General features: G+C 53.0%; 1 protein-coding gene across 4 annotated transcripts in view; it reads left to right on the top strand.

Annotated features, from left to right (window-relative positions):
- Nucleotides 1–22,365, top strand: part of GRM4 (glutamate metabotropic receptor 4) — a gene marked incomplete at its 3' end in the record, with an annotated part of 119,801 nt that overhangs the window by 25,589 nt on the left and 71,847 nt on the right. The window contains exon 1 of one of the 4 annotated variants that reach the window (XM_084228431.1): nt 21,400–21,458. The exons of the other annotated variants lie outside the window; for them this stretch is intronic. Of the gene's footprint in view, nt 1–21,399; nt 21,459–22,365 lie in introns of those variants that run through there. 4 annotated transcript variants of the gene reach the window in all.

Consider the following 22,365-nt stretch of genomic DNA (forward strand, 5'->3'; position numbering starts at 1 on the left):
CTCTCTTTTCTCTGTGCTTTCAACAAACCTTTGCTCAGCGATCTTTCTATTCTTTCTTTTTTTAAATTTTTTTTAAAGATTTATTTATTTTTACACAAGAACTGGGGTACAGGACAGATGTGTGGGAGGGTGAGAGGATTCACCAGAGATGGAGCGGGGAACAGAACAGGCAGACTGACTGAAATACACTGCTGAAGGGAGCAGCAGGCGAGACAGGAGAGGTCTGCTGCACCATGTGGGTTGCTCCCTGGCCGGGGATCGAATTCATGCCGCAGTGGCTGCTGATAGCTTCGTGGTGCTGAGACCTAACCCCTTGTGCTACCAGGGAGGCTCCTGCTCAGTGATTTTTCTAAAAACAAAATCTGTTACTCTGGGCCTCTCTGTGGCACAGCGGTTGAGCGCTGGGTTGCGAGGCTGCCTGCAGCCTCTGCAGCGCCGGTTCAATCCCCGGCCACCAGCGAGGGTCCCACAAAAAAAAAAAAAAAATCTGTTACTCTTTCCCAGCCCCCCTTCCCTACCTCTCCATCTCTACACCTCACCTCCACTTAAACTTTTTATTTTCTTTTTTTTTAAGATTTATTTTTAAAATTCTTTTCTTCCCCCCCCTTTTTTAAAAAAAGATGTATTTATTTATTTATACAAGCACTGGGTACAGTCAGAAGCACGGGAGGGTGAGAGGATTCACCAGAGCCAGAGCAGGGAACGGAACAGGCAGACTGACGAATTACACTGCTGAGGGGAGCAGAGGGCGCGGCAGGAGAGGTCTGCGTGCCATGTGGGACCCTCGCCAGCTGCTGGGGATCAAACCGGTGCTGCAGAGGCTGTGGGCAGCTTCGCAGCCCAGCGCTCAACCGCTGCACCACTGGGGAGGCCCAGATATATTTATTTATGCATACACGAACTGGGGTGTAAGAGAAAGGATTCACCAGAGACAAGAGTGGGGAGCAGAACAGGCAGATCTACTGAAATACACTGCTGAGGGGAGCAGCTGTGAGACAGGAGAGGTCTGCTGCACCATGTGGGTCACTCCCTGGCTCGCTGGGGATCCAACGTTCGCTGCAGAGGCTGTGGATAGCTTCAAAGTGCTGTGCTTAACTCCTTGCGCCACCAGGGAGGCCCTCACTCAAACTTTTTCTTGCCCTTGAGCTAAGATGCAAACTCCCAAACTCCTTGTATGTCTGAGAGGTCCAGTGCAACATGGCTATCCTTCCCTCATTGCTGTGTCTCCTGGGTGTATTCTACTGGTTTTCTTTATCTTCCTGGAAGACATCATACTATTTCCCACCACAGGCCTTTGTACCTGCTATGTCCTGTCTAGAATGTTCTTCTCCCCTTCTTTAAGGCTGGATTCTACTTTCCGCTTTCAACTTAAATGAACTGTCTTCCAAGAAGCTCCCTGTCAGGTTATCCTATCTTGTCACCCTATCTTTTCCTTCATGCCACTCATCACAAATTGCAATCATGTGCATATTTGCTTGTTTTCTTGTTTGCTCTTGGCTTCTTCCTCTAGACCAGCGGGTAGCAAGCTACAGCCACTAGACCAAATCTGGTCTGCTGCCTGTTTTCCTATGGCCCTTGAGCTAAGAATGGTCTTAGTGTTTTGAATGATTGAAAAAAAAAACAAAGGAATTATATGTCATGACAGGGAAATTAAATGGAATTCAAATTTCAACGTCCATAAAGTTTTATGAGGCTATAGCCACGCCCATTAGTTTACATATTATCTAGGACTGCCTCGGGCTGTGACCTGGGAATTGAATGGGTGAGCCAGAACCCATCATCTGAGCCCTGTTGGAATCTAAACTGTACCTTGGTGTCCCCAGCTGAGGCCAGACCCACAGTGAATCCTCAGGAAACTTTGCTCAAATGGCCTTGTGGAGGGAGAGGGGAATGGGAGTGGGCATCTGCAGCCGCACCCCCCCCAGACTGGCAGAAGCATGGTAGCTGTGGCCTGGGGGGGCCCTGCGTAAGGTCCTGGGTGTGGGTATTGCTGGGCCCACCTTATTTGGCCTCTGGATGTGTTTCCTCCCTCCACCACCTCTGGCGCCTCCCTGACTTAGGGAATCCTTACACCTTAAGCCTTGTTCCCTGAAAAAAGGTATCCCTATGTGCCACTGAGGATATTATTAGAGATTTGTCAGCTTAATAAATGTTGGGGGTGAATGAGGCCCAGCCCCCGAAGAGGTGACTGGGGAGGGAAAGTCACAGCATTCACAACTTATCCTCTGCCAGCTCAGCCTCTCTGGACCTCTTTTATCTCATCTGTAAAATGGGCAAAATCACATGTACCTTTTGGGGTGTGGATTTAGAATAATATAGTGGGGAGCTGGTGGTGTGGTGGGTACACAGTAGGGATCAGTCGTGTTAGTTCTCATTTCCTGCTGGCAGAGCACCCAAGGGGGCCCCCAGAAGAGGGGCGTGTATGGTCTGAGCAGTGCTTGGTGATGATGCAGAGGGGCATGTTGCTGGCTTTGGCAGAGCCAGTCAGTGTACCTGAGTCCCCTTGCATGATGACCTAGGGTCGTTCTGACCCTCACACTGATTTATGGGAGCTGGGTGACCTCTGGCTCCCTCCTGCAGCTTGGGGACCTGCATCCTGGGCATGGTTCTGCTGCCCACTTGCTGTGTGACCTTGGTTGGGTCAGCTGCCCTCTCTGTGAAGTGGGGGTATTGAAGCTGCTGGGCTCTGACCCCTCGCCTCTAACTGGTCGCCTTTCCTGCAGGGGTGCTGCGCTGAGCTCACCAGTGGTCAGGCTGGCCACAACATTGCCTTGGCCCCCAGTGGCCCTTCTGGTCTTCTCTGCTGGTCGCACTCCAGCCTGCCTGGCCCTGCTTGTTCCCTGACCACATGCAGTGCTTTCCCAAACCTTCCCTCCAGCGCTTGCCGGGCCCTGCCCTCCTCCTGGAGTGCCCTTCTTGATGTCTGACGGGCACTCAGACTCCAAGTCCTGGCTCAAAAACCCACCTTTTCTGACCCTCCAAGGGCTGACCTGATCCTGGGGCATGACGTCTCCCTGGTGACATTTGGGTCTCCCGAAGTCCACGGGCATGCAAAGGCAGGATTGGACAGGGCTGTTGTTGGTCACCCCCTTTACCCTCAGCGCCTGACCCAGAGAGACAGACTGTGACAGGCGGTCAGACAAGTCAGGAAGGCTGCCGGCCTGGGAACCAGGTGTGGAACCCAGTGAGGGTGCCTGTGGCAGGGGTGGGACCCACATGCTCAGACCGCTCAGCTCAGCCCTTCCCAGCCCTGAATGAGCTGTCTCCTTTTCACTTTCCTCCCAATTTATTAAACTAGCATTTTTATGACCCAGACATGTTGGAAATGAAAAGAAGGCAAATTCTGCTTTATATTCCAATTGACCTTTACGCCTGCCACTTGCTCCAGGGCCAGGGCCCGGGTGAGGAGATGAGATGCAGGCTCAGGCCTCTCTTCTCGGTTCTGGGGCCACCATGGTTGCGCTTGGGTGGGGGAGGGGAGAGGACACCCTTAGTCTGACGCTCTCTTTCCCCAGCTCCCTTCTCATCCCCTCGGACTGTGTGGCTTTCTCTGTATCTTGTGTTCCTGCCGTTTCTTTTTTCCTCCTGGTCCCTTTCTGTCTCTACTTATTTATTTATCTATTTGTTTGTTTGTTTGTTTATTCATACAAGCACTGGGTACATTCAGAAGTGCGGGAGGGTGAGAGAATTCACCAGAGCCAGAGCGGGGAGCAGAACAGGCAGACTGATGAAGTACACGGGACCCTTGCCCCATCTTTATCTGGGCCTCAATCTAGGTAAAGTGGGTGGCCTCATCCCGGGGCCCCAGTTAAGGACAGGAGCTGGACAAGCCCACCTGATCCTGGCTGGACGTGCCCCAGCCTCATGCCCACTCCGGCCACCCACCCACCTCACACCTTAATGATGGCCGTGGGCTGAGCACTTCCTGGTGGGTACCCAACCCACCCAGTCCTGCTCTCCCAAGCCCCCCTCTCCCCTGACCCAAGGTACCCCCTGCAGAGCCCCAGAAACAATCCCTTGAAAGTGCAGCCTGGCTGTGGGCAAGTGTCGATGTAGCTGTGGGCAAGTGTAGATGCAGCTCTGGGCTCTGCTTTGCCAGCCCATAGATGGCGAGGGCTGATGGCACATTTCCCAGGGCGGTGGGGAGACCTGGCCACTCCCAGGGGGTGTGAACTTGCTTCCCTGGTGGTGTAGGGGTTAAGTCTCAGTGCTATCATGCTATCACTAGCCAGGGCGCTGACCCATGTGGCACAGCAGACCTCTCCTGTCTCCCCCTCCCCCCCCCCCCCCCGCTGCTCCCCTCAGCAGTGTATTTCAGTCAGTCTGCCTGTTCTGCTCCCCACTCTGTCTCTGGTGAATCCTCTCGCCCCCTGCACCCCTGGCCTTTACCCCAGTTCTTGTATGCATAAATAAATTAGTCTTTAAAGAAAAAAAGCATAAAATCCTGACTCGGCCACCTTACTGGCTCTGTGAACTTGGGCAGGTCATGTAACCTCTCTGAGCCCAGCTTCTAGATCTGTAAGGGTGGTTGTGCATATAAAGTAGGACAATGTAAAGTGACGAGTGCCAAGGACATGTAGGTACTCAAGAAACTGTAGCTCTGTGTGAGGAGAAGATTGATTCTTCCTGTCCCTCCTTCCAATCTCTCACTCTTGGACCTGAATCCTTTGGTCCCCTTTGCGTCTTCTTGGTGGTCTGCTGAGAGGGGCCCAAGGGGCCCAAGTTCTGCTCAGCCCTGGCCTGGCCCAGTGCAGTTGCTATGAGGGCAGAACCAGGCCTCCTGGGGGCCACTGTGCTGCCTGCTCCCCAGCTGTCCCCAAGGGCCGAGGGGCTACCCTGGAGGGAGGGAGCCCGCTGATCATCACCCGCTCTGGGCAGGGTCCTGTGGTGCCTCCTGTCATACTGTGAGTGGAGAGTCAGCTCTTACTTCATTCTCCCTTACTGGGCTGTAGTTTGGGGCAAGAGGATGGCAGCATTAACCTTATCAGGTGGTGGGTGGGGGGAGAGGGTTGTGTTCAGTGTAGCTTCCCCTGCCCCCCACCAATGTTAAGTGCCACTTTCTTCCAAGCCTGGGTTCTGGAAGCTGTCAGGGAATCCAGTGTGGCCCAGAATAGTCCGACAAGGGCAACTCTAGGCATGAATTCTAGGCGGAACATCCCCAGGGGAGGTGTTTGAGGGTTAGGACTAGTGCAGGGTCACGAGGGGACTTCCAGAGTCAACTCTATTCTGAGGGGAGATTGCAGAGGAAAGTGGGGTGCAGTGGGAAGTGGGGTACACACAGTTTACACAGATGAGCCTTTTATTTCATTGAAAATGAATGGCATCTTGAACGCAGGAAGGCGTTCTCTTTCTCACACAGCGTCCTATTTACTTAGGAACTGTTTCAAACATATGGGAAATTATAGAGACGATACAGCCAATGCGCCCACCACCTGGCTTTGTCCAATATTGATATTTTGCCCTAATAGCATCAAAATTCATTTTCCTCTTAAGAAGAAAAGCATTGCAGATACAGCAGAGGCCCCAGTAGGTGCCTCCTTATCCAATTCTCATCGCTTCCTCCTCAGAGCAACCGCAGCCCTGTCCTGTGTAAGTTGTTTTTAAATCTATTTATTCCTATGCACTTAAAAATATACATCTCCATAAATAACACAGTTTTGTTTTGCGTGTTTTCAGCATGAGAAAGCAGGATCGTCTTGTGCGTTCTGTAGCTCGCTGCTCTTGCTGGGTGCCGCAGGCTGCACACCAAGCCGGGTCCTTTTCTTTGCTGTGTAGCTCTCCCCCGTGACAGCGCTGTGTTCTGCGTTCATCCTCTTGTGGTCATCCAGGCAAGTTCCTTGATGATCTTCTGGCTTTACTGACGATGTTGCGTGACCACTCTTGCTAGGGCCTCCTTGTGCAGTTGGGAGGGCCTCGTGGGTCACGTCCAGAGCAGAATTGCAGACACCTGGGAGAATAAGCCTCCTGAACTTCTCCCCCTGTTGAGGGGCACTGGTTTCTAAGCCTGCTTCCCATATGGGACCCCCCACTCCTCACAACCCGCCCGACTGGTTAAAACAGGCCGCCCCCTGTCTGGGCCTAAGACAGCTGTGCTAGACAAGCCCCTCAGGGTGTGGAGTCCTGTTTCATCAGGCTCCCAGGGCCTTGTGGACCTTCATTTGGAGGTGCCTTTTGCAGCTTTGCCACTTCATTTGCTGAGTGACTGGGTGAGTTGCCGGACCTCTCTGAATCTGGGGGCACCATCTAGAAAATGGGAATGGCAGTAATGGTGAGGGCTCAGTCAGGGCTGCCCTTGCCTCTGGGGGGTGCAGCACGGTGCTTTTGAGGCCTGGCATGTCCAGGTTCTGCTGCCTGGCTGGGCTCTGTCCTTATTTGGGGGAGGGGGTTGTGCCTCCCCTCCTCCTCCTGTGAAGTCGGACTAGGATTCGTTGTTCTACTCAGCCAACATTACAGGGCCCTGCTTGTGCAGACGCTGTGCCATGCTTTAGAGAGTGTGGGCCAAGGACCCACACCCTGGAGTGCACCAGGCCGTGATTTCATGACAGTGGGGTGCCCTGGGAGCACAGAGTAGGGCCCCTAGGCCAGCCTGGGGGTGTCAGGGAAAGCTTCTTGTTGGACAGAGCCTGGGCGTTAGGGTCGGGACACAGTTAGGCTATGGGGTGCACTACCTGCAGGGGAAGTTTCCTGATGGAGTTAAAGGCCTGGTGGAGAGAATCCCCTGGTGTGCTGGGGCAGCTGTCCTGCGGCCGTCTCCAGGGCCACCTCCCTGATGTGGTGGCTTCTGACTGCAAGGCCTTGGGTCACAGCTAGAAGGGGGTTTATGGGAAGCCTGAAGTGTGAGGAAATGTTAAGTGCTTTATAAGTACTTTGATTATTTTAAATTGCTTAAGTGGTTTCCTAAGATGGTCCTAAGTATCCCGGTGACAGAGACACAAAATCAATTAGGAAAGTACAACAAACCCAACAAGGGGAAAGTGGCCCCCATCTGCCTTCCCTCCCCCATGCGGTGGCCTGGCTAGTCAGCTGGACGGGGCCCCTTTCCCCTCAGCTCTCAGCCTGGGTGGGCTCTCCCGGGCCCCGAGTCCTGACTTCTCTCTTAAGCATTTCAGGGGAAAAAAGGTGTGCGTGGGGGGATGCTGAGATGTTTCTCTCTCCAGAATGACCTTTGTATCCAGTGGCCCTGGGGGTCCTGGGACTCCCCAGCATGACATTCCTGTCCTCCTGTCTATGACAGTATCCTTGTTTGCGTGCATACGACATCCCCATGGATATTCACGGTACCAAGGATCTCCTAGCCCCAGCCTCACCCTGGCGCAGCCACTGCTCCCAGGCCCTTCCAGGACTGGACAGGGCGCCGTGCTGCCCACTCTGTTCTCTTCACTCTTTTCACGTGACCGCAGCCCCTATCGGTGACCTCGCAGTGTTCTTGTGATCACTTTCCCGCAGAGCGCGAGGGCTTGTCCTTTGCGAGGCCACACCACTCTCCCTGCCGACGGTCTCTCGATGGACACTCCAGTGCTTTCTGATCCTGTGCTTTTACAGAAAGAGCTGTGATGGATGCTCCATGCACTGGCCACTTCCCATGTCTCTGCAGGGAACATTCCTGTTAACAGGGCAGTGAGTTTGTCATTTCCTGCTCGCAAGGGGTGAGGGCTGGGTTCTGGTGGTGCCCTGGGCTGGGACCCCAGTTCTGCTGCCAGCTGGGTGGGTCCTGGAGGAGGTGCTGTGGCCGATGCTGACTTGACCCCTGTGTAGCCTCATGTAGTAGAGTCTGGGTGCAGGGTCCAGCTGGCCCCAGGACTCCATCCCTCAGCTTGGAAGCTGCCAACGAGGAGCTAGTGGGCCCCCTGTTTCCTGGTGAGTCTGTGGGGGACGGCTGGGGGCAGGAGCATCCCCAGGGCTCTGGACAGGTCCACTGGAGCTGGAGAACTCCCTGCGTCCAGGAGGCCTTGGGGAGCTGGGCCTCTAGGCCATCCATGCCCTGGAAGTTGCTGAGAGCTGACGGGGAGGGTAACTACTGTTGCTGGCCAGGCCCAGCTCCACCTGCCCTCCCCTGCCCCATCACTCTGGGGGCACCGATCCCAGCAGAACCACTTCCCCACCATACTCTGCTGTCATGTGGATCCCATGGCACCTTGCATGTCCATTTCACTAATGAGGCTCTGTAGGTGGTAACTCTGGGTCCTGCATCAGCTTGGGGGTGGATATGGCCGGGCCTTTGCTTTCTTCTACTCCTCAAGGAGTACCTTGTTCCAGGTCTGCCTGTGCTGTCCTGAGTGTGCCCTCCCTTCTCTTCTCTAACCAGTCTAAGGGCCTTGGCAAATCATTCTGACTATCTGCCCTTCAGTTTTCTAACGGCAAAATGCATCTAGACCTAATTTTACTGGACACTTTTTAGGGTATTGAGAAAGGAGTTTTCCCACTTCTTCCTTGGAGGAGGTGTCAAAATTCTTGTTATTTTCCATGTTAACATGGTCTGAAGTATAAAGGACTCCACGGCCTCACTTCTGCTCCAAGGTGAGATGAGAGATAGAAAACCTTATCACCTGAGCACATTGTACATATTTGTTATATTAATTTTGCATAATTCATCAAACACCCTTTGAGAGAGACATGACTCCCCTTATTGAACCTTCCTTACTCATTCTCTCCATCCTTCTTGGCCAGTTTCAAACCTCTTCCTCCCCTGCCCGTATCAGTGACCCTCCCTGCTTGTATCATTCCTCACCTGTCCCTGGGCTCCCTTAGTCAGTGCTGACCACTGGTTTTCACCTTGTCTGATCTCGCCATTGAGAGAGAGAGAGAGAGAGAGAAAGCATGAGCGAAGACTATTTCTTTTGTCGGTCCCCACAGGATCTAGAGAGATCAATCAAAAATTTTTAAACAGAGGTGTCTATGTGGAAAAAAAAAAATCTCTGTTCCTACAAGTAATCAGGCACAGAGCCTACTGGAAATTAGGTGGCTGGCATCCGATTCAACAATGAACATTTCCCTATTTCATGAGAGGTCAAGTGAGTGGATTTTGTTCTAGCTTTGTACAGTTCTATTCATTTGGTAATGTTTATTGAGGATCTACTACAGGCTTCAAATTTTGTTATTGGACAAGGAAGAGAGATTCTTTTTTAGCTTTTGTTTGGTTTCTAGTTCAATTGGAAAATCTCTATTTCATGTCCAGTCTGGGGTCCAACACTCAAGTGAGTGTGTGCACAGTTCTCAGGACCCAGGTACCTGCTGTCAGTGGCTTCTGAGCATTTCTTAGAATCAGTGATGGGGCCCTAGGGCCTGGTGGAGAACAGGAAAGGGGAACTTGGAATTAATCACAATGCTCACAAGTGGTAATCTTTCATAGTCACTTCTGGATCTTTCCATGTAACAATACTGCAAAGTGGGACCTCCCTGGTGGCATAGGGGTTAAAGACAGTGCTATCGGGCTGCCACCAGCCACTGCAGCACAAGTTCGATCCCTGGCTGGCCTGGGAGATAACCCACACATGACACTGCAGGCCTCTCCTGTCTTGCCCGCTGCTCCCCTCAGCAGTGTATTTCAGTCAGTCCACCTGTTCTGCTCCCCACTCTGTCTCTGGTGAATCCTCTCACCCCCACCCTGCATCTCTGGCCTGTACCCCAGTTCAGAAATAAATAAATCTTTAAGAAAATACTGCAAAGTGGTCAGGACAGATACCCTCTTTTATAGATGAGGAAACTGGGTCCTGCATCAGCTTGGGGGTGGATATGGCCGGGCCTTTGCTTCCTTCTACTCCTCAAGGAGTACCTTGTTCCAGGTCGGCCTGTGCTGTCCTGAGTATGCCCTCCCTTCTCTTTTCTAACCAGTCTAAGGGCCTTGGCAAATCATTCTGACTATCTGCCCTTCAGTTTTCTAACGGCAAAATGCATCTAGAGGTGGGAGGCCACCGAGCTAGTTAGGTCAAAGCCGGGCTTAGAACCATGGTCCCAGACTCCCAACTTGGTGCTGAGTCCTCTGCACACACTTGGGTGCCATGGGCAGGTCCTTTTAGTCTAGTGACTCAGTAAAGGAGCCTGTGGGTGGTGTTGAAGGTGATTGGTACCCATGAGGCACAGGACAGTCAGCTTCAGCCCCTTTGTGTGAATGTGTGATGTCCTTGACTCTTTCCTTATGGTGCCATTATAAGGTCAACATGTTGACTGCAGATTTGGAAGAAAACAGAAGGGCATAAAGAAGCAAATGGAAAGTGCCTATTCATCCTCTATCTGGATTGAGGACCTTGATGCATTTGTGGATTTCCTTCTAGCCCTTCTCCTGTGTCATTTACGGACCATAACATCTATGTGGTTCTGTGGGCAGCTTTTGCCTGTCAGACTACAGTTGGAAGCTTTTTCCAATATCCTTAAATAGTCTTTGAAACATGGTGCTTAATGGCTATGTAATCATCCATCGGGGGGCCCTATCATCTTTTACGTGCCACGTCTTGCTGGTGGCTAGTGGGGTGTGAGGTTTCCGGGCTGCTTCCTCAGCTGTGTCTGTGCATTTCCAGAGGGCTCTGTCTCCAGGAGGAAACATGACAGTGAAGCTCCAATGCTGGGTGTTGGGAAGCAAGAGGTGGGAGGGCCTTACCTAATTGGAGTGGTTATCCTGGGAGAGACAGGTGCTCAGGTGAGCTCCCCAAGAGTGGGGGTGGGAAGGTGGACATAGCAGGTGGAGTGTGGGAAGCAGAACCAGGTGTCCTTAGCATTGCTGTGGGCGTGGTATGGAGAGATGTGTTCAGCTGAACTGCAGGCATGGGGCTGGGGGTTGTGGTTTCACTTGATTTTTCTCAGTATGAGAGCCACCAAATCACCCAAACAAAGCTCAAGGACTTCAGCCCAGCATGACACCTGAGAGTGGGAGTGGGCAGTGGACCAAACGGCAGGGAGGGGAGATGACCTCACCTATGCTATTTGTGTGGCAGGTGGGATGTGTGGCAGGAAGGGCCTGGGAGAAGGAGGTAGAAGCCCCTGGGGCTCCCCGAGTACCGTTGCCTTGGCAGCCATCCTGTCCACCTCATCACCAGCCCCCCTCTCTGGCCCCGCCACCCCTGCGCAGCTCCCCTGGCCACTCTTGAAACTCATCCATGTCCAGTGTTCTGGGCTCTACTCCTGTTGTGCCCCTAGCCTCTGACGAATACTCTATCCACTTTTTCTGTCCTCTATATTAAAAGAAAATTAAGTGTAACTTATGTAATATCCACAAATTTCAGGTGCCTTGAATGTTCCCTTGAGCTCTTCTTAGTGTTCCCCTCTCCCCAAGACTAATCAGTAGCCTGGCTTCTAATAGCATTGATCAGTTTCATATAAACGGAATAACACAGTCAGTCTTTTGTATCTGGCTTTTTTTTTTTTTTTGAAAGCTTTCTACAAACATGCAGCTTTCAGATGGGGTGGGGGAGGTAGGTAGAGGTAAGGCAAGAGCACAATGGACTATGGAGAACTATGGATGTTTTGGTGGTGGGAATGCTATAGTGACTACATCTGAGGAGAGACATCCTATACTGTCAAAACACTGGCAAGGATGTAAAGCAATGTATCTGTCTTCTTTCACTCACTTTGGTGAGATTCTCCGTGCGCTTGAGTACATAGTCCCTCATCACTTAAGACCAGAATCCATTCTGAGAAATGCATCACTAGGGAATTTTGTCATCGTGCAAACATCACATAGAGTGAATACACAAACTTAGATGGTACAGCCCACTATACGCCTAGGCTATATTTAGGGATCCAGAACATTATGCGGCACGTGACTGTACTGGTAATTTGTTCTTTTTCAATGCTCTATGCTATTCCATTGTGTGATTGCATCGTTCATCGTTGATTTACCCATTCTGCTGCTGCTAAACTTTTGGGCTGAATCCAGTGTTTGGTTATATGAATAAGCGCCTCTGAATATTTGTGCACATGTCTTTTAGTGGACATAAGCACTCATTTCATGTATTTCCATGTAGATTGCCAGCTCACAGGCTGCATGAATGCTTAGCTGTAGGAGGCACTGCCAAACATCTCTCGAGGGGAATTATACCTTTTTTTCACCTTTCCCTTGGCTTTGCAAATTCCACCTGTGCTCTGAGGCCCATTTCCAGTGCTACCTCTCCCGTCATCCTGATGCATAACAACACTGGTCACTCGAGTGTTAGCTTTACAAGGCAGGTTGTATTTGTCTTCTTCACTTCTTATCTCCAGGCCTGGAGCATAGTAGCTGCTTGATAAACAAGCGGTTGAATTTATGTGCCTGCACTGTGTCAGGAATTTCTCATAGGTTATCTAATATAAGTCATGATAGGAAGCCGGTACCACTGGCCCCATTCTACAGAAAACTGAGGCTTGTCCAGAAAGCCAGCAGAGCCCTCAGCTCTGCCTGTTCCCGGAGCCTGTGCTCATTCCATAGTCCTAGGCGGCATGTGTTTGGAATTGCTTGCTCTTTTTCAGTTCGCCCACTTTGATTTCACTTGGCCTCCTATTCTAGTCCGGGGGTTGTTGAATTAAGTCTTATGGGTGACCTAGTTAGCTTGTGACCCAGTCAGCTCCTGAAGGAACTGTCATCTCTTCGTCCTGAGTCTGTGCTCCAGAATCAGGGATTTCCAACTTGGGGTAATGGTGGGAGGCCACAGAAACCCACCTGTACATAATTAAAGGCCTCTTCTGGCATGGCCAATATTCGTACTTCATTTTCACCTTTTCAAAGTTCCTTTCCATTGTGACAGTCCTGGGAGGTCACAGCCTGGCTCTCGTTCTTTGCATTTTCCGAGTGGACCAAATGGAGCCCAGGGAGGTGGTGTGAGGTACTCAGAGTTCATCACGGAGCCTGGAGAAGAGCTGGGGTGAGAACCTTGAACTTCTACTTACCAGTCACATGCTGGAAAATGTTTTAGGGAGGGCTGGGAGCTGGCGGAGGGTTGGAGCCCGGTTCTAAACCCAGTAAGGCTTGTCCGAGGTCCCTTTGGGAAGCTGGAAAAGCTCTTTCAGGTCATCGATTTACTAAGTGGTCTTTTAGAGCCCTGAAAGGTTTGCTGGGTGTCTCAGGGGCAACATCTGGGTTGAAGTTCACCCAGACCCCTAGAGGAGCCCTGGCTGGGGGCCCACTGTCCATGGTTCTGAAAGAGGACTTTGCTGATGGAAGGCCAGGAGGGGCAGCAGCGTTGACCCTGGGGGCACTTACAGCTTCCCAGGAGGTGCTATCCTGCCAATTTTGGTGGGAGCTGGGCATGTGGTCGGGCAGACGGTGCGGGTGCCTTGATATTTTAATTGAAGCCTGGAGACATGGTTGCTCTCTCTGCTGCGCTAACAATGTATGGAATAAATAATTCAGTGGTGGCTGTGTTGTGCCTGCTGTCCTCACCCATGGGGGTGGCCACACATGTGCTCATACATGCAGACTGCCTGGTGGGCCAGGAGCTGCTATTATGGGCTAGTGCTGTTATGGCAGCACGTAGCCATTTTAACAGGACCATGGTCACCTCTCAACCTGGTGAATTGGTTTCCTTTCAGACAACCACCGAGGTGAGGTTAGAGGAATGTGGGGCCAGCTGCTCCTGTGTGCTGCAATTAAGTGGCACTTAAAGGTCCGTTTGTCCTCGGACCAGCCTGAAATGCCAGCAACCTGGAGGAAAGGCCCCTCTTAATGGGCACTCTCCCTGGGTTGTGTTTGAACTGGTTCCATTTGATTCAGCAAATATTTATGGAGCTCTAAGTTAGTGCAAGATAGCCGAGCAGGTGGTGGGGATGGGAGAGATTGCCAGAGTGAATAAATCTGGGTCCTTCCTGGATGGGGAGTGTGACACGCTTGTGATTTGTCACAGCTCAAGTTGGGGTGTGGGAGGACTGTGGGGAGGTGCAGGTGAGTGTCCGTGGGGGCTCAGAGGAGGGAGAGATCAGTTCTCACAGGGAATGCATGGGTGGCTGCCTGGAGGAGGTGGTCAGTGCCCTCCAGTGTTCTAAGCAGAAGGTGCAGGGGAGGCTGAAACTTGTTATGTCTAGTACGGATCAATAGGGCGTGCGTGTACCATGGTGGGGGGGCATGTGGTAGATAAGTGGAAAGGGGCCGGGGTTAAATTGGAGGGCCGAGGCCAAGAGTGTGGACTTGTTCCTGCAGGAAAGTGCCGCGGTTGGATTTGGGGGTTAGAAATCCTCCTTTGTGTATGGGTGGAGGACTGGTTGTTGGCAGAGGCCTGAGACTGGCAGAGTGATTAGGAGACTGATGGAACCGTTCAGATTAGAGTTGGTGGTCTTAAGAAATGTGTCATTCATTCATTCATTCACCTCAAGTAGTTAGTGATTCAGGTGTTGGTCTGGAGTAGGAATACAGAGACACATACAATACTTGCCCACATGGAGCTGACTTCTAGAAGAGAAGAAATACAGTAAACAACGTGAGCAATCATTCAAGGGGCAGCCGGTGCTGTGAGGAGAATTGCCCGGGCCAGGGGTTTGAGAGTGGTGGGGGAGGGGAAGGGCTCTTTCAACAAGGTGGTCAGGGAGGGGGCCTTTGAGTACAGACCCATGCAAGTCAGGAAGGGAGCCCGGTGACCGGGCCTCCAGGTGCCATGGGCAGCCTTTGCACGGTTTTCAGCCGAGAGCTCAGGGATCAGATTTACAGTGTTGACGGTGCTCCCTGGCAGGACCAGGTAGACGGAATTTGAAGCTCAGTCAGAGGCTCCAGTGGACAGGGGTTATTTGTGCTCCCTCCTCTGTGGTCCTTCCTCCCTCCCTTTCCTCCCTTCCCTTCTTCACCTCTCTCCCCTCCCCTCTCCTCCCCCTTCTCCTCCCCTTCTCCCCTCCTTCCACTTTTCCCTCCATTTCTGGGGGGGGGGGTAATCAACCCCCAGCCTTCCTCACAGAAAGCCCCACCCAAGAGGCTTCCGGGAAGTCTGGCGGTTCTGCAGGGCCCTGTCTTACTTTCCCCCAAACCTGGCCCCCAGGGCTGGCACCCTAAGCTGCAGCTAGTAGGCCCAGCTGGGGTCCTTGCTAAGGCTCAGTTTTCCTCACCTGTGAGGTGAGCATCCTGAGAAATGTCTCCCTTATCAGGTTGATGTGGAGTTTAAATGAGAGAATGTGTGAAAGCTGGGAGATGATGGTCACGATCAAGCCTGGCTTAGCCATGGCGGCAGCGCTGTGGGGGGGGGAGTGGGGGGGGCGGGGAGGATTCTGAGTAGTGCATGGTGGGCAATGGTGTTATCATGTAAATGTCACAGTGTAACCACACAAGCCTAGCAGGTACAGTCCGCACACCTATGCTATGTGGAGTAGTCTGTGAGGGCTGCTGTCACGTGTGTTGTCTGTTGAATGAAATGTCAAAAGATGCATGACCTGTGTAGACAATTTCCAAAGCCACAGGGGAGATCGAAGGGAATGGTTGAGGCAGGACCCCGGAGTTGTCACTTAGGAACCTGTGATTCCAGAAGGCGGCCCTGGCTGAAACATAAATGAATTTCAAAGCTGTAAGGAAGAGAGATTCCGAGAGACAGAGGCCCAGCGATCTGCTAGTCAGCTGTGAGGCTGAGCCCTGGGCTGCAGGAATTGATCTGTCCTCACAGGAGGCTTCCCCAGCTTCCCCCCTGTGCACCTGGCCTGCCAGGCCCTTCCCACCAAGAGCTCTGGCCCATGAGGTGTTTCCAGCTGGAGCCATTTGGGGAGTGTTCATGCTCCCCTTTTACAGCATTCTCTTCCCCACAGAGAAACTGGTGAGTCCCCACCCCCATCAGGTAAGGGCCACCCACAGGAACCTCCCTCTGTGGGTCTTGGGAGGGTAGTTGAGTTAACTTCCCTTCATATTTTTGGCAGAGAGCTGACAGTGAGCCCCAAACTGGGAACACGCTAATTGAGGGGCTCCTTCTGGAGAAACCTCTCTGATTGGCCTCCGGGAATTGTGGATCTGCTTATAGAGCTGTAAGCTGCAGACACTGCCTCCCCAGGGCGGGGGAGAGGACGGAAAGAAAGGGCCTGTTTAATTTAATTCTGTGTTTTATCACTCGTTGGATAAATAACCTTCATTAAGATGGAAGGTGGGGGGATGGACAGGGAGAAGTTTGATTAATTTCGAGCTGGTTTCTCGTTTGTTAATTTTCTCCCAGTTCAGCAGGATTATTAAAACAAATTACACACAAGGCTCTCTTCTCCCAGGGCCGGAGCAGGGTTCAGCGGCACTGGAATGACTCGGCGCCCCCACCTCCCACTAAAGTTATTTACTTACAACTTTGGGTGAGGGAAGAGGCCTCCCCACCTCAGGGTCTCCAGGCTAGACTCCATGGTCTTATGGGGGTCCTTGCCTCCTTGGAGCCTCCTAGAAGATCTGGACAGCCAGGAAATGGAGTGGGCCAAAGGGGTGGTGCTGGCTAGGAAGCCCTCCCTCCAGTAGTGCCTGGGGCCAGGGGGAGCCTGCCAACTGCAGCCCCCCACTGTGGAATCCGAGGGAGCAGGACAGGTGGGTGTGGCGGGAGGGCACAAGCTTTGGGGCTGCTCCAAGGTGGCCCCCAGTCTCTCAGTCCACCTCCACCCACACGATCACCTGGCTGCTGCCCGTTCTGACCCTTTCCCAGCTCATCAATTCTCGCCCACCTGAGCTCTGCCCCTGCCAGGCTGGCTCTCCTGCTGGCTGCATTCAGCCCTGCACAAAAAGTGCCCCCTGCTGGGCATTAATGGGGGCAGGCAGGTTGACACTTTCCTGCTCATGGTGGGCAGTTAAGAGTTCCAGCTGTTTGATGGGCAGCTGGGCAGGGCGGTGAGATTCAGGGGGTGATGAACATTCTTTTGTGTTTCCTAGAGTGAGCTGTGACTGCTGCCTTTGCTGGTCTGGATTGTAGCAGTATGTGCGCGCGAGTATGTGTGTGTGTGTGTGTGTGTGTGTGTGCATGGTGTGTGTGCGTAGTTGAGTGTACTGTCACTGGGAGCCTCTGTGATAGTGCATGTGCTTGTGAGCCCAGGAATGTCTGTGTGGGGCATCCCTCCTGGCACACCTGTGTGAGCTTGTATTACTGAATGTGGGTATCTCAGGGGTTCCACATACACATGTGTACCTGGGCATGGACACACGGGTGTGTGTGAGTGGGTGTGGGTGAGCACTTGGGTGTGTGAGTGTGTGACTTACACGGGACTTCCTGGGGCACATGCTGGCGTGCAGCTCCTTCAGCTTGTGTGGACCGACTGACCCTGTGAGTCCTGGCGGATTTCCTCCTCCCTGGCTCCTGTCACCACCAGCTGATACCCTGGGTTGTCTAGTGCTGTCCCCTGGCCTTGGTAGTCCTGAGGATGTCCGTGGGAGACCTGTCTCCTCTTGGCACCTTGCAGCTGTGGGGTACAGAGTTCCTCTGGAGAGAGGCCATTCCCTATGGGCTCCTGACTCTCCACCCCCCATCACCTGCCATCCTGAAGGGCCTTCCTGCTGTGTTCCTCATCTCCAGGCCTGAGCGGGAGGAGGGGATTAGGTGAAGGAGAGCTGCTGGGCCCGGCAGATGGCCCTGTAGCTTGGCCAGGGGAGGGCCAGTGTCTTGACCTTTTGAGCCCAAGGGGTCCTTGGCTCTGGGTTCACAGGTTGTTGGGGTTGCCAGTCCTTCGGGGCCCAGCTCTAGACTGATCCAGATGCATACTCAAAGTGAGACAGGTTACATAAAGTCGGGGCATGGGAACCCGGAGTTGGGTAGGGCTGCTTTAGGTGAGCTGAGTGACTCTCTCTGAGGTGAGGATTGATGGAGACATAATGGGGTGTGCACTTGGATCTGTGGGAGAAAGCCAGCAGGCAGAGGGCACCTCAAGTGCAAAGGCCGTGAGGTCAGACTGCTCAGATGTTCAGGGATCATGTAAGGAGGCCATCGTAGCTGGAGGGAAGTGTGGGGGAGCAGGTTGGTAACAGCTGATACCAGTGAGACGGCCTTCACAGGGCCTGGGCTTTTCTTCAAAGCAGGGAGGGTTTGGGGTAGGGGGTGATGTGATCAACTCACCTTTTAAGTGGTGGTCTTGCCTATGAGTGAACCACCGTGTCCCTGTATGTGTTTGTGTGTGGCCTGGATGCCAGGTGAAAGGGAGTAACGTGGAAGGCTGAGCAGAACTGCAGGAGGATGTGAATAAAATAGAGCACCATGGAGCCTTGGGGGGTCCTTTTGGCTGAGGACATAAGCTGCATCTCGGTGACTCCAGAGAATAGGCCTGGAAGCACATGAAAGCACAGGGAGGCAGATCTCAGCTCAGAATTCCAGAATGCCTGGCTGAAACAGGCCACTGTATGGTGTGCTGCCTGTCATAGGAGGCAGGCAAACAGGCTGGGGCACTTTCCTGGAGGCTGTAGGGGGTCACTCCATCCACTCAGGTGACATGGGTAGGTTTGAGCAGAGAGCCTGTTTTTGACCCCAGAGATGGGGATTTGGGGCCCTGCAGCAGATGGGGAGATGTTGGGGGACTTGGGCTGAACTCTGGGCTCCTGAATTCACGTGGCAGATGCCTGCTGTGTGCTGGCCCTAGGGAGGCTCTGTGACCAGAGACTACTCTCTGTCTGCTGGGTTAACTGGGTCAACTGGGATGGAGCCTCATTGACCCTCTTTATAGAGACCCCAGGGGCCTGCGTGAGTAGGATAGGGTGGAAGGGACCAAGAGCCACTTGGGGCCTCCCTCTCATTGAGGTATCAGCTCACATCACCAGTTGCTGGAAATTGGATAACCTTGGACCTGCGACAGGAGAGCCTGTGGGCATCGCTTGCCTGTCCCTTCATTGTCTGGACAAGACCCTGATGTGCTGGCGACTGCGGCCGGGCAGCAGGGTGGAAAGATGTCTGCCTCAGGCACTAGGAAGCCCGTTTTCACTCAGTAGCTGAGCGATTGAGGGCTGGCAGCTTCTCTTCCTGTCTCCAAGCATTGCCTGTGCTTGGGGATAGTTGTATTACCTCGAAGGGTGTTGTCAGCCGTGAATTAAGCGATGTCATGGTGGAAGCGCCATGGCAGGAGGTCCTGGGGCAGGCCTGACCCCTGGCTGTTTTCCTGGGGTGTCCTCAGGACTCCAGGGGTGAGGAGAAATATAAGGTAGGCAGGACTGATAAAGGTGCCTCAATAGTGGGTGACCTCTGTGGTGAGTGGGGTCTGCTGGGACACAATGTAGTGGGTCCCTGAGTCAGGCAGCTGGTCCCCATTACATCCCAATACCTGGTAGTGGAATGTGGCCGCTGAGCGGAATTGAACATTTGGAGCTTTCTGCAGGAGGTGGAGAGAAGGAGAAGGGTCTGGGCAGACTCGCCCCAAATCATACCTGCCTTCCTTCTGGAGAAGCCGAGGCCTTCCAGACTGGAGGCAGGGGCAGCCAAACAGCTGTAGGGGTCAGAGGTGATTCGGTCCAATCCTTATGTCTGTGTGGAGGCTGCACAGCTTGACAGCAGGCTGTGAGGGTTCAAATCCTAGGCTGGCCACTTACTGGAAGTGTATATTGAGGCTGGTAGTGTAACTTCTTGGGGGCCTTAGTTCCATGACTGGTAAAATGGGCTAAATGCTAGTACTTCTGTATATAACAGGTTTCTGGTGGGGACTAAATAAAATTGATGCACATGCAGTGCTGACATCAGTGCCTAGCACATAATCCGTGTTCAGGGAACACAACCTATTATTTTATAGTGGCTGTTATGATATTAGTGAGAAACCTGGGGCACAGGAAAGAAGAGGGTCTAGCTCCAGATCACATGGTGAGTTAGTGACAGACTAGAATTCAAGTTTGTTCCATTATGGCAAGCTCGCAAGGCTGCGGAGGGTGGTGGCACAGTGGGAGGCTGGTGGCAACAGTGGCGAGAGGCAGGGGGCCTTTTCCTGCTCTGAGCCTGCCTTGCCTGCCTGACTGCTCCTTCCTTCCCTGCTGCTTTTGGCTCCCCTCCCCCGTCCAGGCCTCAGGCGCTCTTTCCCTGGTGGAAGGCCCAGAGCTCTGTTGGGACCTCCCCCTTGCCAGCCTGACTCTGGCTTGGACTGTGATATAAATTACATGGAGTGACAGTGATGTGACTTTTATCGGCTCATGTGTTCAATAATGTTAATACATCCCATTATATCATATCATATTAATACAGAGCCATATATTACATGCGGCACAGCACATTAACTTGACTTGGGAGAGCACTGGGCAGACACCCTGGTTAATTTTCTCAGCGTGGCCACACCCCCACCGCTGGCGCTCAGTGTGCATGAGGGCACTGTGCAGGACCGGGGTGTAATTATGGACATCCCAGGTGCACCACACTCAGTGAGGTCGTCCTGTCCTGCAGCCTGTGGGTGATCAGCAGGTTTTGGACATTCTGCCCATTTGTGGCGGTCCTTCCCTCTGCCCTTGATTGGTGAGTCCACTGGGGTGGGGGTTACTAACCCCCACTGAACAATGGGGAATGAGGCTTAGGGAGGCATGCTCAAAGGGCGTGGTGGGAAAAGCCTGGCTTCTTGACCCCCATTCTGGCTACTTTCCGGGGTATGATGTGGGCATAGGGCAAGCGCTGGGAATGCACGTGGAGTACACACGTAGGGCATAGGGGCAAGAGAGAGCACTTGGGTGCTGGAGTCAGACAGACCTGGGTTCCAATCCTGTTTCCCACTTGCTATGGCAAAAATCACTTGCTGTGATTTTGTTTTCATATTTTCTTGGGCTTTAGCTTTCTCATCTAAGAAATGAAGATAGTGTTCACTTCATGGGGTTATTGTGTGAAAATTAAGTGAGATAATCCTCGTGACATGGTCAGCATGGAGTAGTGCTCATTGGACAGTCACTTCAGGTCCTGTTCTGATGATGGCTGACACCCCCATGGCTCTCAGGGAGGCCTGGCTGGGCCCATACAGTTACACGTTCCCAGCCCTGTTGTGTCACACCCTCAACTTGGCTGCCTGGGGTATGGCAGCTGCTTTGGCTGAGCCCCCTGCCCTTGGACATTTGGGCCTGGCCTGCCAGCATGGTTTCGTGCCCAGCGCTGCCTGGCCCACGCGTGGCCCCAGGGGGGCCTGGTGCGACTCCAGCCTGAGGCTGGGTGGCCCAGGGATTTCCTTAACTCTCTCAGCTTCTGTGTAAATCTGGGCTAAGGTTTCCTGCCTCAGGAATGTGGTGAGGATTAACAAAAGGAGTCTAAGTTAGCTACCCACACAGCTGGTAGGTGTAAAAAAGGTGTAATAACAGCTCCTGCATCTTGGATGGAGACACCCAGTCTCCCCTGTGAGCTCAGGAGGTGACAGAGCCCAGATTCTCATCTGTGTTCAGCTGACAGATGAGGAGACTGAGGCTCACGGGGCAGGTGACTTGCCCATGGTCATGTAGCGAGGTAGCGGGTGTGGCACCCTACTTCTCACCTCCGTGAGCTTGGAAAGGGGGCACAGGGCTGTGACCCCATGGGTCTCCCCCAGGGGCCCAGCCCATTCTCCCCAGGCCTCAGGGCTCCTCCATCACCTGGCCTCCTCCATATATATCACTCTTGACAAGGTTATGGAGTCAGCATGTAAAACCTGCAAAAGTGAGTGTAATTTATTGATCTACATTTGGCTTATGAAATAGGACAAGTGCTGATTTGAGGATCTTGTTTGCTCTTGCCCTTGCGCCACCCGCTCCCCCACCCGCTCTCCCGGGTGCGCTTATCTGCGGTAATTCCTGAGACTGCATCAGACTGCCTCCTTTGTCAGCCCAGCCCAGGCTCTCCACTCTGTGCCCTCTATTCTTCTCCAGCTTCCCTGCCTTATCTGCTCCCCCCTTTATACCTGGGCTCCTAAGAAAACGTATAATGTTTAAGAGGGTGAGACAAGGGACTGAATAAAGCACTTTCTGGGGAAATATTTGTTCAAAGGCCTGTTGCCTGCATCTGTCTGGTTCTCCCCTGGAAAACATAATTCAGAACAGGCCTGGAAATTAATCCAAGTGTCTGCTTCCTCTCCTGATAAGAGATCCGGCAGGTCCCAGGGAGGGGAAGACAACGTAGGCGTGGGACAGTCCCCCAACCACGGCCTTCTGGGGTGTTGCTGTGAGTTCCGGAGGACAGGTGCACCAGGCCTGCAGAGGTGGAGAACACCCGAGGGAGGGGAGGAGACCTCAGGGCATCTCCTGTGTGCTGGGCATCTCCACACATGGCAGGGCCACACCACTGGCTTGCACAGGCGGACCATGTGAGGGTCAGAACTTGGACAGACTGGTCCTGTGACTTGGGTGTGGGCTCAAGGCCTGGAGCCTCTGTTTCTTCACCGGTCTCAGTTGCTTACAGCATTGTGGAGCTTGTCCTCAGGCTGGTTGTGTGGCAGGAATGAAGTGTCATGGAGCCCCTGCCCCAGGCCAAGTGCTGTGCCTGGTGTCCAAGGACACAGTGGGGAAGTGAGATAAAAGGCCCTGGGTTTGTGGAGCTGACAATTTTTTTGGGGAGGAGGGAAATATGA

This window comes from Talpa europaea (genome assembly GCF_964194135.1).
Source record: "Talpa europaea genome assembly, chromosome: 2".
Classification (NCBI taxonomy): domain Eukaryota; kingdom Metazoa; phylum Chordata; class Mammalia; order Eulipotyphla; family Talpidae; genus Talpa; species Talpa europaea.